At 46.2% G+C, this 18083-nt stretch overlaps 1 long non-coding RNA gene across 1 annotated transcript; it reads left to right on the top strand.

Moving 5' to 3' along the window:
* Positions 1–9204: 9204 nt before the first annotated feature.
* LOC135017254 (uncharacterized) lies at positions 9205–11929 on the top strand. The gene is made up of 6 exons (XR_010215091.1): positions 9205–9268; positions 9942–9983; positions 10287–10367; positions 10950–11012; positions 11761–11784; positions 11900–11929. It is a non-coding gene; the product is annotated as an uncharacterized LOC135017254 (long non-coding RNA).
* The last annotated feature ends 6154 nt before the right edge of the window (positions 11930–18083 follow it).

Genomic DNA, 18083 nt, shown 5'->3' with positions numbered 1-18083 from the left:
TACGCTAAATGCAACCTACAGTACGGTACTGTAAGTGAGCAAAATAGTACTACAGTGGGCGTTTGTGTATTGCACATGACCTGCATTCCCTCCCTGTCTACTGCATGATCTGTGCAGGCTCCCATGGGGGAAGGGCAACAGGCTAGCAGGAGGCGGAGGAAAACACCGTGCTTTACAAATGCGAGCGTCCGAGTCCTCTAAGGCATAAACCAACAGCAATGGGGCGGGGGCCGGGCGCTGTTTGCAGTACTTTCACACATGAAATTGGAAATCTCTCATGAGGCGTCGTGGGCTAGGGGTGAAGGCTCCCACCTCCCTCGCTGGGAGTCCAGGGTTCGAGACCTGATGTGCTTTCTTTCTTTTTTTTTTTTTTTTCTGTAATAATGCACTGTATTATTTTATTTACATTGTAAGACAGTCAATGGAAGGATGCACACAGGTTTCACATAAATCAAAGTACATCTGCAGGAGCGATTCTTTACGCTAAATGCACCTAAACAGCGGGATGAAATGAGTGTATTCTGACGCTACCAACTGAGCAAAACAGTACTGTACAGTAGATCTTCAGCGTTTGTGTATTGCACAGGACCTGAATTTCCTCCCTGTGCAGGCCCCCAGGGGGGAAGGGCGATGGGGGTAGGGGGGAGACGATGGAAAATACTGTGCCTTTGAAATGCAATTACATGAGCGTCCGAGTACACTACGGCATACTGTAAACCAACACCAATGGGAAGGAAGTGCCAACCTTATTTTTAATGTGTTCCCGTGACATTCACTTTAAAAAAAAAAAAATTCTCTCCAATACAGTACATCCAATGGAAGGATGCACACAGGTTTCACATAAATCAAAGTACATCTGCAGGAGCGATTCTTTACGCTAAATGCAACCTACAGTACGGTACTGTAAGTGAGCAAAATAGTACTACAGTGGGCGTTTGTGTATTGCACATGACCTGCATTCCCTCCCTGTCTACTGCATGATCTGTGCAGGCTCCCATGGGGGAAGGGCAACAGGCTAGCAGGAGGCGGAGGAAAACACCGTGCTTTACAAATGCGAGCGTCCGAGTCCTCTAAGGCATAAACCAACAGCAATGGGGCGGGGGCCGGGCGCTGTTTGCAGTACTTTCACACATGAAATTGGAAATCTCTCATGAGGCGTCGTGGGCTAGGGGTGAAGGCTCCCACCTCCCTCGCTGGGAGTCCAGGGTTCGAGACCTGATGTGCTTTCTTTCTTTTTTTTTTTTTTTTTCTGTAATAATGCACTGTATTATTTTATTTACATTGTAAGACAGTCAATGGAAGGATGCACACAGGTTTCACATAAATCAAAGTACATCTGCAGGAGCGATTCTTTACGCTAAATGCACCTAAACAGCGGGATGAAATGAGTGTATTCTGACGCTACCAACTGAGCAAAACAGTACTGTACAGTAGATCTTCAGCGTTTGTGTATTGCACAGGACCTGAATTTCCTCCCTGTGCAGGCCCCCAGGGGGGAAGGGCGATGGGGGTAGGGGGGAGACGATGGAAAATACTGTGCCTTTGAAATGCAATTACATGAGCGTCCGAGTACACTACGGCATACTGTAAACCAACACCAATGGGAAGGAAGTGCCAACCTTATTTTTAATGTGTTCCCGTGACATTCACTTTAAAAAAAAAAAAATTCTCTCCAATACAGTACATCCAATGGAAGGATGCACACAGGTTTCACATAAATCAAAGTACATCTGCAGGAGCGATTCTTTACGCTAAATGCAACCTACAGTACGGTACTGTAAGTGAGCAAAATAGTACTACAGTGGGCGTTTGTGTATTGCACATGACCTGCATTCCCTCCCTGTCTACTGCATGATCTGTGCAGGCTCCCATGGGGGAAGGGCAACAGGCTAGCAGGAGGCGGAGGAAAACACCGTGCTTTACAAATGCGAGCGTCCGAGTCCTCTAAGGCATAAACCAACAGCAATGGGGCGGGGGCCGGGCGCTGTTTGCAGTACTTTCACACATGAAATTGGAAATCTCTCATGAGGCGTCGTGGGCTAGGGGTGAAGGCTCCCACCTCCCTCGCTGGGAGTCCAGGGTTCGAGACCTGATGTGCTTTCTTTCTTTTTTTTTTTTTTTTCTGTAATAATGCACTGTATTATTTTATTTACATTGTAAGACAGTCAATGGAAGGATGCACACAGGTTTCACATAAATCAAAGTACATCTGCAGGAGCGATTCTTTACGCTAAATGCACCTAAACAGCGGGATGAAATGAGTGTATTCTGACGCTACCAACTGAGCAAAACAGTACTGTACAGTAGATCTTCAGCGTTTGTGTATTGCACAGGACCTGAATTTCCTCCCTGTGCAGGCCCCCAGGGGGGAAGGGCGATGGGGGTAGGGGGGAGACGATGGAAAATACTGTGCCTTTGAAATGCAATTACATGAGCGTCCGAGTACACTACGGCATACTGTAAACCAACACCAATGGGAAGGAAGTGCCAACCTTATTTTTAATGTGTTCCCGTGACATTCACTTTAAAAAAAAAAAAATTCTCTCCAATACAGTACATCCAATGGAAGGATGCACACAGGTTTCACATAAATCAAAGTACATCTGCAGGAGCGATTCTTTACGCTAAATGCAACCTACAGTACGGTACTGTAAGTGAGCAAAATAGTACTACAGTGGGCGTTTGTGTATTGCACATGACCTGCATTCCCTCCCTGTCTACTGCATGATCTGTGCAGGCTCCCATGGGGGAAGGGCAACAGGCTAGCAGGAGGCGGAGGAAAACACCGTGCTTTACAAATGCGAGCGTCCGAGTCCTCTAAGGCATAAACCAACAGCAATGGGGCGGGGGCCGGGCGCTGTTTGCAGTACTTTCACACATGAAATTGGAAATCTCTCATGAGGCGTCGTGGGCTAGGGGTGAAGGCTCCCACCTCCCTCGCTGGGAGTCCAGGGTTCGAGACCTGATGTGCTTTCTTTCTTTTTTTTTTTTTTTTCTGTAATAATGCACTGTATTATTTTATTTACATTGTAAGACAGTCAATGGAAGGATGCACACAGGTTTCACATAAATCAAAGTACATCTGCAGGAGCGATTCTTTACGCTAAATGCACCTAAACAGCGGGATGAAATGAGTGTATTCTGACGCTACCAACTGAGCAAAACAGTACTGTACAGTAGATCTTCAGCGTTTGTGTATTGCACAGGACCTGAATTTCCTCCCTGTGCAGGCCCCCAGGGGGGAAGGGCGATGGGGGTAGGGGGGAGACGATGGAAAATACTGTGCCTTTGAAATGCAATTACATGAGCGTCCGAGTACACTACGGCATACTGTAAACCAACACCAATGGGAAGGAAGTGCCAACCTTATTTTTAATGTGTTCCCGTGACATTCACTTTAAAAAAAAAAAAATTCTCTCCAATACAGTACATCCAATGGAAGGATGCACACAGGTTTCACATAAATCAAAGTACATCTGCAGGAGCGATTCTTTACGCTAAATGCAACCTACAGTACGGTACTGTAAGTGAGCAAAATAGTACTACAGTGGGCGTTTGTGTATTGCACATGACCTGCATTCCCTCCCTGTCTACTGCATGATCTGTGCAGGCTCCCATGGGGGAAGGGCAACAGGCTAGCAGGAGGCGGAGGAAAACACCGTGCTTTACAAATGCGAGCGTCCGAGTCCTCTAAGGCATAAACCAACAGCAATGGGGCGGGGGCCGGGCGCTGTTTGCAGTACTTTCACACATGAAATTGGAAATCTCTCATGAGGCGTCGTGGGCTAGGGGTGAAGGCTCCCACCTCCCTCGCTGGGAGTCCAGGGTTCGAGACCTGATGTGCTTTCTTTCTTTTTTTTTTTTTTTTCTGTAATAATGCACTGTATTATTTTATTTACATTGTAAGACAGTCAATGGAAGGATGCACACAGGTTTCACATAAATCAAAGTACATCTGCAGGAGCGATTCTTTACGCTAAATGCACCTAAACAGCGGGATGAAATGAGTGTATTCTGACGCTACCAACTGAGCAAAACAGTACTGTACAGTAGATCTTCAGCGTTTGTGTATTGCACAGGACCTGAATTTCCTCCCTGTGCAGGCCCCCAGGGGGGAAGGGCGATGGGGGTAGGGGGGAGACGATGGAAAATACTGTGCCTTTGAAATGCAATTACATGAGCGTCCGAGTACACTACGGCATACTGTAAACCAACACCAATGGGAAGGAAGTGCCAACCTTATTTTTAATGTGTTCCCGTGACATTCACTTTAAAAAAAAAAAAATTCTCTCCAATACAGTACATCCAATGGAAGGATGCACACAGGTTTCACATAAATCAAAGTACATCTGCAGGAGCGATTCTTTACGCTAAATGCAACCTACAGTACGGTACTGTAAGTGAGCAAAATAGTACTACAGTGGGCGTTTGTGTATTGCACATGACCTGCATTCCCTCCCTGTCTACTGCATGATCTGTGCAGGCTCCCATGGGGGAAGGGCAACAGGCTAGCAGGAGGCGGAGGAAAACACCGTGCTTTACAAATGCGAGCGTCCGAGTCCTCTAAGGCATAAACCAACAGCAATGGGGCGGGGGCCGGGCGCTGTTTGCAGTACTTTCACACATGAAATTGGAAATCTCTCATGAGGCGTCGTGGGCTAGGGGTGAAGGCTCCCACCTCCCTCGCTGGGAGTCCAGGGTTCGAGACCTGATGTGCTTTCTTTCTTTTTTTTTTTTTTTTCTGTAATAATGCACTGTATTATTTTATTTACATTGTAAGACAGTCAATGGAAGGATGCACACAGGTTTCACATAAATCAAAGTACATCTGCAGGAGCGATTCTTTACGCTAAATGCACCTAAACAGCGGGAATGAAATGAGTGTATTCTGACGGACTGTGCATCTTCGGTATTTGTGTATTGCATAAGACCTGTGAAGGCTCCCAGGAGGGAAGGGCGTAGGGCAAGACAGTGGAAAATACTGTGGTCAAAGAAAGGGCATATTTAAAACTAAGGGAAACTGTCACAAAGTACAGTAACTACAGTACTGTACGTTGAATGCCTGGACCGCACGACGTCTGAGACGCACGACGTCTGAGGCGCACGACGTCTGAGACGCTCATTGAGCATAAGGACGGTTATGGCTGCTGCACGGGACCGTCCCTATGCTCTTGGTGAGCTGCGTCTCCTCGTTCGCTGGCGGGACAGAACTCTCGCCAGCAACGAGGAGAAAGTGAGGGCATACCGGAGGGCCAGCAGGGACATCCTCCGGAAGTATAACAGGAGGAGAACGGTGAGGTCTCTCCAGAGGAGGTGGAGTGACCTCGTGAGGCGGACCCCACGACGCCTGCAGGCCATAAGGGATTGTAAGTACAGTACATTACTGTAGATTACTGTACTTTAAGTTACTGTAGTTACAGGTACAGTACATTATAGCAGGGGCTGCTGTAGCAGCAGGTATCCGGTCTATACAGCACTGTACAGTATTTGTGGTAAACAAATGGTTAAACAAGGACCAAACGTTAACCCGGTCAAAAGGTCAATTTGTTTTTTTGCGTCGACCTAGATGGTGCGGCTTTTGAAATTGGTTGACACCAGTTACTGTAGGTTGACATGGTCGTTAAGTTGACATGGAAAAAGATCGACATGCGTTTTACAAAAACAATTGTTATTTTTTTAAACTTGTGTATATACAGTACAGTAGTTCTTTACAATCCAGGTGGTCTACGATTGTGCAGTGTACAGTATCATGCAGTGTACAGTATATGCAATGTATCACAGTGTATCGTGCTGCGTAATTGCAGCGTGTCATGCAGTGTACATTCAGAATATGGTATTGTGCAGTGAGTGTAATACATAGTGAATCACATCGTGCAGCAGAGCCGGCCTTAGGCATAGGCAAACTACAGTAGGCAAATGCCTAGGGCATTTGCTATGCTTAGGGGCACCAGCAGCTTCTGCTGATTAAAATGATATGCGGCATGCCTATATTTTGCGTGACTGCGGCTGTATCTGTACCTGGCTAGGGCCAGCACTGTCGTGCAGTGTACTGTATACACATGTGGTAATTGCAGTTTTTTGTGTAGTGTACATTGTATCATATTTTGCAGGGAAATGTGCAGTTTGTCATATCACGCAGTCGTGCAGTGCATTGTGTGGTTTAATTGCAGTGTGCCGAAATTTGTGTTTCAGATAGTACAGTGTTCTAAGGGATGTTACTTTGGCAGAAATTATTCTAAGGGATGTTACAGTGGCCTAATGTGTTCTGACGTGCATTACTCTTGCATAAGGTTCATGACTGGCAGATCTCTACTTTGTGACGTAATGTGGATATACTACTGCACTACTGTGACGTACAGTAACGTGAATAAGGTGCTCTACTGTGTGACACAACGTGAATCAAGGACAGTACTGTGACGTGAATACGGTGCTCTACTGTGTGACACAACGTGAATCAAGGACAGTACTGTGACGTGAATAAGGTGCTCTACTGTGTGACACAACGTGAATCAAGGACAGTACTGTGACGTGAATACGGTGCTCTACTGTGTGACACAACGTGAATCAAGGACAGTACTGTGACGTGAATACGGTGCTCTACTGTGTGACACAACGTGAATCAAGGACAGTACTGTGACGTGAATAAACTGCACTACTGTGACATGACGTGAATAAGATGAATTCAGGTGAGTACTGCATCATCTGTCATGAAATCAATTTGTAATGTAATGAACAGTACTGAGATGGTTAAGGGTGGGAGGGCTGCATGCTGATGTGTGTCATAATGTTTATAAGGGCAATGCTTATGTGTGTTACAATGTCTATAAAGGTAGTGTTCTGTCTAATACCCTGGACCTACTGTACTGTAGCGATACTGTAAGTGTACTGTATGTCACATTTAGAAATGTGCCCCTTAAGTTTTGAAGACAGTACAGTACACTATGCCCTCCTGAGTGATTAGGTGCAGGGTACTAGAATGAACAATTCCATTTATTGTGATGTCATAAAGATGCTGTCAATGTTGAATTTCATTGGCTGTACAGTATGCTGCCATTATACTGTATATATATTTTTACAGGGCTGGTAGCACGACGTCACAGGAGGCGGGACAGGCGCCGCCAAGCTGGTAAGTATTGTCAAATACAGTAGTGTACAGTACATAGTGATTTCTATAGTCCCAACCCCCTGTCCTGACCATCACAGATAACTCGCTGCAATCCGTTAATGTTAAGAATGTCTGTTTACAAAACTAAATGTAAATATTAAACACAAAGTATAAATAACATTGTAGATAGCTGAATACCCGTGCTTCGCTACGGGATGAGGATGGTAAATTCCAGTGATAGTTGTTTGTTAATTTACGTTTGTTGGCGATCTACTGTAGTATATAGTACTGTATACTTTAAGCATACTGTATCTTGCTTCTCTGATGCAGATTGTTTATTGGCCGGACCCCTTTTTGGTCCTGGATACTGTGCAGTACATGTTTCAAATTGACAGCTTCACTTACAGTACTGTTATTTTTTTTCCCACAGTACCACCACCACCACCTGCTGCGCTGCCAGGTATTGTGTAACGAGAATTCTGGTGCTACTGTCATCGTTGTTACACTACTGTACATGTGTCCTGGATACTGTGCAGTACATGTTTCCAATTGACAGCTTCACTTACAGTACTGTTATTTTTTTTCCCACAGTACCACCACCACCACCACCACCACCACCACCTGCTGCGCTGCCAGGTATTGTGTAACGAGAATTCTGGTGCTACTGTCATCGTTGTTACACTACTGTACATGTGTCCTGGATACTGTACAGTACATGTTTCCAATTGACAGCTTCACTTACAGTACTGTTAATTTTTTTCCCACAGTGCCACCACCACCACCACCTGCTGCGCTGCCAGGTATTGTGTAACGAGAATTCTGGTGCTACTGTCATCGTTGTTACACTACTGTACATGTGTCCTGGATACTGTACAGTACATGTTTCCAATTGACAGCTTCACTTACAGTACTGTTATTTTTTTTCCCACAGTACCACCACCACCACCACCACCACCACCACCTGCTGCTGCGCTGCCAGGTATTGTGTAACGAGAATTCTGGTGCTACTGTCATCGTTGTTACACTACTGTACATGTGTCCTGGATACTGTACAGTACATGTTTCCAATTGACAGCTTCACTTACAGTACTGTTATTTTTTTTCCCACAGTACCACCACCACCACCACCTGCTGCGCTGCCAGGTATTGTGTAACGAGAATTCTGGTGCTACTGTCATCGTTGTTACACTACTGTACATGTGTCCTGGATACTGTGCAGTACATGTTTCCAATTGACAGCTTCACTTACAGTACTGTTATTTTTTTTCCCACAGTACCACCACCACCACCACCACCACCACCACCTGCTGCTGCGCTGCCAGGTATTGTGTAACGAGAATTCTGGTGCTACTGTCATCGTTGTTACACTACTGTACATGTGTCCTGGATACTGTACAGTACATGTTTCCAATTGACAGCTTCACTTACAGTACTGTTATTTTTTTTCCCACAGTACCACCACCACCACCACCTGCTGCGCTGCCAGGTATTGTGTAACGAGAATTCTGGTGCTACTGTCATCGTTGTTACACTACTGTACATGTGTCCTGGATACTGTACAGTACATGTTTCCAATTGACAGCTTCACTTACAGTACTGTTATTTTTTTTCCCACAGTACCACCACCACCACCACCTGCTGCGCTGCCAGGTATTGTGTAACGAGAATTCTGGTGCTACTGTCATCGTTGTTACACTACTGTACATGTGTCCTGGATACTGTACAGTACATGTTTCCAATTGACAGCTTCACTTACAGTACTGTTATTTTTTTTCCCACAGTACCACCACCACCACCACCTGCTGCGCTGCCAGGTATTGTGTAACGAGAATTCTGGTGCTACTGTCATCGTTGTTACACTACTGTACATGTGTCCTGGATACTGTACAGTACATGTTTCCAATTGACAGCTTCACTTACAGTACTGTTATTTTTTTTCCCACAGTACCAACACCACCACCACCACCACCACCTGCTGCTGCATCCGAGAGCTCCGGAAGTGGTAATAATTACTTTTTGTTACAGTCACACTAGTTTCCTACAGTATTACTGTAATTTTTGTATTTTACAATACTTGTCATCTTTTACACACAGACCGCCTCGTAATTGATACAGAGGAGGAGCTCATTCCCATTGATTCGGGGGAAGAGGAGCCAGATTATAGTAAGTACAGTAGGATTTTCTCAAGCCCATTCTTAAAAGTATTGACCAAGTCCACTTTTATTACTTTTCAGGCAGGGAATTCCAAACATGCACTGTACAGTATTTCCCTCACTGTGAAGACCCCTTTTCGCCTCTGTGCGAAATCGCCTCTACTTCAACAAGAGTTACTGTGCACGTGTCCTCTGTGTCCATCTTATCAAAAACCGTTCCTGTGTATTGTCCCCTTACTGTACTGTATACAGTATATTTGTAAAGGTTAATCATGTCCCCTCTTAATCTCCTCTTTTCCAATGTAAACATGCCTAGCCTGCCTTTCCTTGTATTCCATCTTCTCAATCCACTTCATCACTTTGGTCGCCCGCCTCTAAACCTTTTGTAGTTCCACGATATCCATTTTGTATTATGGTGCCCAAAATTGTGCATCCGACCCACCCTCCACTAGCCTAACCCTCCAATCATACTCTGAATCCACACTCTGCATTCTGAATGTCGGGATCCAGACAGCAGGTCTTTTAAATACAGTACTGTATGTCCCCTACCGCTGGACAGTCATTCTGCTCCTACTGTATTATGAATATATCTCTGCCTCCTGTAGCACTGTACTACTGTGCAATTTTGTAGTAACTGTACTCTACTGTATTTTGTTTATAATATTTTTTTATTTTCAACTCAGTAATTATTGACAGTGAGGATGAAAAACCCTCTCCCCAACTTGGTAAGTAAACTGCAGTATTGTACTGTACTGTACATTGTGTTAAACCAATGGGTTGGGTTTGCGTGACCAGCAGTCAGGATTCTAGCGGTCAGGTGACCGACAGTGGCATCCTGATTGCAGCAATCCCAACAGGGTGAGGTACGGTATCCTAACCCTCCTCCACTACCCCCTGATTCTGGCCTCGACATTCTCGTCTCTGTGTGCGAAATTTACTCTCCTCCTCCAATTCCTGACTGAATTTTTGCTTTACTGTATTCAACACAGAATACAAAAGTATATTTCATGGATTTTTTGCTTTCACAGGCCCTACACTGTCACAGGCGGTGGCGGAGGAGGAGGAGGAGGACCAGGACTCTCTGTCCCTCACCACACTGCACCCATTAAGTAAGTCCAGTCCGGTACATCGTGCCTCTGTAGAGCCAGTTTGAGCAAGGAGAGATTGATTGCTTCTTTTTTTGGTGGGGGCCCAAACCAACCAGTCATTTCAGCCACAGTCGTGTGGCAGACCCTGTTTATATAACATAAGGGTGGTTGGGAGGGCCCAATCACAATTCCATCTTGCACCTCTTTTTTTATTTATTTTTTTATTTATTTATCTTTGCATCATGTGATGTTTGGGGAAAATTGTTATAAGGTTTGATGTAAAAAAAAGGTTAAAAAAAAGAGGCAGATTAGATGGGCAAAGTGGTTCTTACAGTATTTGTCATCAAATTCTATGTTTCTGTATGCAGACCCTCCAACATGACCCGCCGCACTGCTCTGTTTCTAGACTTCCCTCTTAATTTATGATTTCCATCACCTGTGTTGAACTAGTTATATGATAAGAAAGCTGTTTCTTCACAGGTGATGGCAATAATAAATTAAGAGGGAAGTCCAGAACCAGAGCATTTTGTACCATGTTGGAGGGTATGTGTATTTCCTGGAATTAACCTTTTTTTTTTTTCACATTAATGTTTTTTTTCACAGGCCCTACACTGGAACAGGCCACGGAGGAGGAGGAGGATGATGATGATGCTGCTGCATTTAGTGGTAAGAATTATTACTGACATTGATCTGATGCCATCAGAGTAGCACTTTTCATCAGATTTTTCTGGCAAATGCGTAGAAATCGGATGAAAATTGTTTTTGTTTGAACTGGTGATATTGCCCATACAGTAGCAACCGATCACATCCCACATTAACATTTACAGTATCTAGTTACACTTACAGACGATAATACAGTACAGTAGGTAATATTTGATTGGTTGCTACTGTATGGACAACATCCTGTTCTAAAAAAAACACCCATCTTACTCAATTTCTCTCTCTCTCTCTCTCTCACCCCTTGTCACTGTCTCTCCATTCATCTCTCTAGATACTGTCAGTGATGAATTTCCCATTAGGCACGAGAGGCACGTACTGTACCTAGTGGCGGCATCTGTTTGGGGGCCTCAGTTGGATGCTTACAGTATGCTAATACTGTCATCCCAAAAATTACCACTACAGTAACTGCTAAATATTTTAAGTGTACTGTACAATATGCACATACAGTACTGTACAGTATACATAATTCAAAAGAAAAAAGAGTTGCTACTGTACCTTATTCTAGTCATAATCACCGGCATACGGGTCACTCACAAATTTTCTGATGGTCTCGGTGGGGTCCCTTGGAATCACCATGCCTGTCACAAGCATACCTTTTTTTACCCACCTGACACTGGGCCTGGAAACTAGTGTACTATTACTATACTTTTTACTGTATACTGTATCTTATAATATTCTTCTCTTTTACCCACAGACGACGAGCCAGAATACATTTTTGGTAAATATACTGTACAGTAGCAATAGTTGGTACTGTAATTACAGTATTTTTTTTTCTCCAACATTATTTTAAGTCAAACTGATATGACTAACTGTACTGTATTATCTTTTTACAGTCCGTCGCCAACCAGTGGAGGAGACACCTGGTAATAAAATAGAAATACATAATGCACTGTACTGTATTCTAACTTACTGTAACATGTATAACACTGAGCTGATCATCTTCACACCCTCTGACATAACCTTACAGTACAAACTGTACTTTCTCTCCTTTTTCACCCTCTTCACTCCACAAATGCATGCTGCGTTTCCTGACTACTGATATAATAGTGTGTAGAGCGTAGCGAGGCACCGTGCCCACCGCGTGGCGAGCGAAGCAAGCATGCAAGGGGCTGCTTTCCGCTCGCCGCCCCTGTCGGGATTGTGTGGTCGGGATTCCGGCGTCTGTATTTTGACTGCCGGGATCCCGTCCAGCGGGATTACGTACTGATCTCCAGTCTGAGCCTGCCCTAGGCATAGGCATACTTGCCAAATGCCCAGGGGCACAAGCAGCTTCTGCTGATTAATATGATATGCAGCATGCCTACAGTATATTCTGTGCATACAAAATGCATTACTAATGTGCAGCATTATGTGTATACAGTACTTTGTTGTGTAACATATACTGTAGCAAGGGCACTACTGTGTGGTCTAATGTGAACAAAGAGCAATATGATGTGATGCAATGTGAATAAGTGGGAATACTTTGAGGAGTAATGTGGTACTATCATATGATGTAACGAGAAAAAGAGACACTATTGCATGATATGTTGTGAATAAAGTTGCAGTACTGTGTGGCGTCATTTCAGATTGGGGAATTACTGTGTGGCCTTGCCCCTTCCCAGCAAGAACATGCACCGTTTTGGGATGCACACCGAATGTGCACACTGTTGCTATTTTAAACATACAGTACAGTAAGTTGGAGGAGCACCAAAATGACGACTGCTATGGTTGAGGGGTGATGGTGCTGGGAAAGGGGTACAGGCTCAGAGGCGGAAATAGCATCTGTGCAAGGGGGCAGCATCCAAAAACTTGACTAGGGAATCATATTATTTATGGCTGGCTCTGAGTACAGTCCACTATTATGGATAGTACTCCCTACAACACCACCTACAGTACTGTAACCCTCTTTTTTCTGAAGCGGTCATGAAATGTCATGACTGCTAATACATACAGTAAATGTCTACAGTATTTGTACTGTGGTGTTTAATTCCTTTGACAATTTGTTTATGACCTATTGAAGCTAAACTCTTGTACAGTACTTTATATTTTGAATACCAGCAATACAGTATAATACTGTACCTACAGTATACAGTAATAATTGTTTACTATTTGAATGTGACTAAATGTTTTTTTTTCTCCAATATAGTGCCAATTATTTATGGGGGCCCCAGACAGGGGCAAGATAGGTGGGCTGGCCCAGAAGCGGGCAGGCAGCAGCCCACTTATACAAGAGGTAAACTAAAGCAATGTTTAAATTACCTCGACAGCATACAGTAGTGTTTGATTTACTGTACTGACAATACAGTACTGTACATTGTAAATAACAATATTGTCTAATATAGAGTAAAGTACAGTACTGTATTGCCATTACTACACTGTAAAGTATTCAGTATTTGTTTTGTAATACTGTCCTTTTTTTCCCACAGAACAGTTGCAGCGTGCCATCCAGCTCCAGCGGGTGGTGGTCCACCTCCTAGTGGACCACTATTTTAATATTTTATTAAGTTTTATTTAATTTTATTTAATAAAAATTTTTGTTCTTGTACTCCATTGTATAGTATCTTTTTCTACTGTATAAGATAGGCATACTGTACACCATACAATTATCTGGCAGATAATCTGCAAGATCTGGCTGTTTGTAATGAAATTCTCTCCTAATTTAGCTGTGGTGTACAGTACCTCCTGAGTGTGCTGGGGTGCTTTCTGGCCAGTTTGGGGTGATTTGGAGCAAGTTTGGTCGGCCATCTTGCCGACATGTGCTGTCGACTGTTTGGCAAACATGTGTTTTCACTCCAGCATGTGTGTGTCAGGCATTTTGTGTGTGTCAGGCATTTTGTGTGTGTCAGGCATTTTGTGTGTGTCAGCCATTTTATGTGTGTCAGCCATTGCTGTGTGGTTCCACAATTGTTAGCGTGTCAAAGTGCTGACCACTGACACCACTATTTCACTTTGTACCGCATGCCTTTTGTGGAACCACACAGCCCAGCATGACTTATTGCTGGGCTGTGTGGTTCCACAAATTTTCTTGGAAAACAAATGAACATGAGTGTCTTTACTTTAATACTTTTTTTTTTTTTTTTCCCCACAGATATCTATATACACAAGAAAAGAATGTAACGAAGAACAAACTACTTTTTTGTTTTAATTAACTTTCAAACTTTATTTAAAAAAAAAAACACCTTTTTTTTCTTCAATAAACTTTTAAAAATAGAAGTTTCCTGTGGTTTTTATTAAAATATGAAATGCAAGATGCCTAACCAAGTTGTTTTACATACAGTATACCACTCTTAATTGAATTCCCATCATACAGTAGTACTAATTTATACAGTACAGGAAGTTGGGAATACAAACATTGGAAACCACGTCATGTTTATTTTAAGAAACACTTTATTTACGGACAAAGTCATTTGGAACATGTAACATCACACATACTGTACTGTATTGTAATAAAGCCAACATCACACATACTGTACGGTACTTTAATCAAAAGGTAACAGCACAAATACAGTAACAATATCAACTTTAACATTTTTATAATTTATTTTTTTGTGGTGGTGGTGCGGGGTAATGGTTTTTGTACTTTATTTTTAGGTTTTGCTTTTTGGAATTATTTTTCGTTTTTGTCTTTTGCTTTTTAACACTGTCGCATACGGACACCAGAATAGAGAACTGACAACAGCAGCCCCTGGATGGAAACGCAGCCCAAGGCCCCAGATGGACACAGCACAATGGACTCGGCTGCTACTGGATAGATACAGCAGCGCCGAAAAAATCAACAGGAATAAAAGGGGCAACTTGTAACAGGCCCTTACATTACCAGGAATGTGGTGAGCCAAGTTCATGCACTCCCCTTTGAGTAACCGAGCTGCTCCAAGTGGATTCAGCACAGTGCATGCAGCCCCAGAAAATGTACAGGTAATACAGGTACATTGACACAATTTTTTAACTTCAGCTGTGTGAAGCTGATGTGCAGAAGCTAGGAGTTAGGTAATGATCTGGTTTCATCATAGTCGAGCTTCCAAGTCATTTTCCTCTTCGTTCTCAGCACAGAGTTTATGGTATCCCTTATCTTCCTCTTTTCTGGATCACCAATCCTCACGCGGCGTTCACACCTAGCCATGATGTCATGTACCAGATTTTTGGGCAGCGGAAGTTTGCCCTTGGAACCATCAAAGTTCACACGATTGGCCCACGTCAAGTATTTGTCGTACCGTACATGGTGCTGGAACAGAGAATATGCATATTTCTGAATATGTCCATTTGAAGCTCTGTACAGATGGTCGTCCAGGGAAGTTGAGATGACAGCCAGGGCAATATTGTTCAGAGAGCCTCCGAATGTATTGCGAAGTGGCCTGTGAGCAGGTGTGCTGGTCATCATTGGTGTTCCTGGCAACAGCACACTTGAATCCAGGCCTCTGCGGTCGTCCAGCCCTCTGCGGTCCTCCAGGCCTCCTCTGCGGTCCTCCAGGCCTCCTCTGCGGTCCTCCAGGTCTCTTCTGCGGTCCTCCAGGTCTCTTCTGCGGTCCTCCAGGCCTCCTCTGCGTTCGCCCAAGTCGCTGACTTCGTCCAGTCCGCTGCTGTGGTCCAGGCCTCTGCGGTCCTCCAGGCCTCCTCTGCGGTCCTCCAGGCCTCCTCTGCGGTCCTCCAGGCCTCCTCTGCGGTCCTCCAGGCCTCCTCTGCGGTCCTCCAGGCCTCCTCTGCGGTCCTCCAGGCCTCCTCTGCGGTCCTCCAGGCCTCCTCTGCGTTCGCCCAGGCCTCCTCTGCGTTCGCCCAAGTCGCTGACTTCGTCCAGTCCGCTGCTGTGGTCCAGGCCTCTGCGGTCCTCCAGGCCTCCTCTGCGGTCCTCCAGGCCTCCTCTGCGGTCCTCCAGGCCTCCTCTGCGGTCCTCCAGGCCTCCTCTGCGGTCCTTCAGGCCTCCTCTGCGGTCCTCCAGGCCTCCTCTGCGTTCGCCCAGGCCTCCTCTGCGTTCGCCCAAGTCGCTGACTTCGTCCAGTCCGCTGCTGTGGTCCAGGCCTCTGCGGTCCTCCAGGCCTCCTCTGCGGTCCTCCAGGCCTCCTCTGCGGTCCTCCAGGCCTCCTCTGCGGTCCTCCAGGCATCCTCTGCGGTCCTCCAGGCCTCCTCTGCGGTCCTCCAGGCCTCCTCTGCGGTCCTCCAGGCCTCCTCTGCGGTCCTCCAGGCCTCCTCTGCGGTCCTCCAGGTCTCTTCTGCGGTCCTCCAGGCCTCCTCTGCGTTCGCCCAAGTCGCTGACTTCGTCCAGTCCGCTGCTGTGGTCCAGGCCTCTGCGGTCCTCCAGGCCTCCTCTGCGGTCCTCCAGGCCTCCTCTGCGGTCCTCCAGGCCTCCTCTGCGGTCCTCCAGGCCTCCTCTGCGGTCCTCCAGGCCTCCTCTGCGGTCCTCCATGTTTCCTCTGCGGTCCTCCAGGTCTCTTCTGCGGTCCTCCAGGCCTCCTCTGCGTTCGCCCAAGTCGCTGACTTCGTCCAGGCCTCTGCGGTCCTCCAGGTCTCTTCTGCGGTCCTCCAGGCCTCCTCTGCGGTCCTCCATGCCGCTGACTTCGTCCAGTCCGCTGCGGTCGTCCAGGCCTCCTCTGCGGTCCTCCATGCCGCTGACTTCGTCCAGTCCGCTGCGGTCGTCCAGGTCTCTTCTGCGGTCCTCCAGGCCTCCTCTGCGGTCGTCCAGCCCTCTGCGGTCCTCCAGGCCTCCTCTGCGGTCCTCCAGGCCTCCTCTGCGGTCCTCCAGGTCTCTTCTGCGGTCCTCCTGGTCTCTTCTGCGGTCCTCCAGGTCTCTTCTGCGGTCCTCCAGGCCTCCTCTGCGGTCGTCCAAGTCGCTGACTTCGTCCAGTCCGCTGCTGTGGTCCAGGCCTCTGCGGTCCTCCAGGCCTCCTCTGCGGTCCTCCAGGCCTCCTCTGCGGTCCTCCATGCCGCTGACGTCGTCCAGGCCTCCTCTGCGGTCGTCCAGCCCTCTGCGGTCCTCCAGACCTCCTCTGCGGTCCTCCAGGCCTCCTCTGCGGTCCTCCAGGTCTCTTCTGCGGTCCTCCTGGTCTCTTCTGCGGTCCTCCAGGTCTCTTCTGCGGTCCTCCAGGCCTCCTCTGCGGTCGTCCAAGTCGCTGACTTCGTCCAGTCCGCTGCTGTGGTCCAGGCCTCTGCGGTCCTCCAGGCCTCCTCTGCGGTCCTCCAGGCCTCCTCTGCGGTCCTCCAGGCCTCCTCTGCGGTCCTCCAGGCCTCCTCTGCGGTCCTCCATGCCGCTGACGTCGTCCAGGCCTCCTCTGCGGTCGTCCAGGCCTCCTCTGCGGTCCTCCAGGCCTCGGTCGTCCAGACCGCTGACTTGAACCGCTTGGTGGTGTGTTGCAATGATGGTGCGGCAAACTCCAACTTGCCATTCTTCCCTCGTTTGTTCAATGACTTTCTTCATGGCTTCTACCATCTGTTCCTTTATGCCTTCTTTAAGGCCAGCCACATCGGTCTGCAGCTGATTGACCTGTCCACCAACTTCTGACTCCATATTGGTCACCTTACTGAGTAGCTCCTTTAGTAAAACAGGACAGGTACACTGGCAGTCCTGCACTTTGGTGTTCACATCTGTGAAATGCAACCTTCTTCGTGGTGAATGTGTCATGTCTTCTTGTCCAGGGGTGGCTACATGGTCCAAAAAAGAAGCTTCCTGATGCAGCGTGTTTGTCACGTCCTCTAGCACCGGTATTTCCAGATTCATTGGCTGAACACTGTGATCTGCAGGAGATGGAACAATTACATCATTTGCCACACCACATATCATCTCCAACGTATTATTCTTTGCCTTGGCATTTTTTCGTGGTTTCACCACATTTTCTTTCTGAGCCGCCTTGGCAGTTTTCTTCTTCTTTTGTGGGACTAATGCAGCAAGTTTCTGTGCCACTGATGGGTGGGTTTTGGCACTCCCGTAAAATCTGGTAGTCTGCATTCTTTGTCTTTTGTCTAAAAATATAAAAACCACAATAAGAAAACATGTAAAGCACAGCATGCTAAAAATAGCAAACAACTGTACATTTTCAAATAAAGTGCACA

This window comes from Pseudophryne corroboree, unplaced genomic scaffold (genome assembly GCF_028390025.1).
Source record: "Pseudophryne corroboree isolate aPseCor3 unplaced genomic scaffold, aPseCor3.hap2 scaffold_3145, whole genome shotgun sequence".
Taxonomy (NCBI): Eukaryota; Metazoa; Chordata; class Amphibia; order Anura; family Myobatrachidae; genus Pseudophryne; species Pseudophryne corroboree.
Note: the sequence above shows the minus strand (reverse complement) of the source record. Positions and strands in the feature narration are given on the sequence as shown.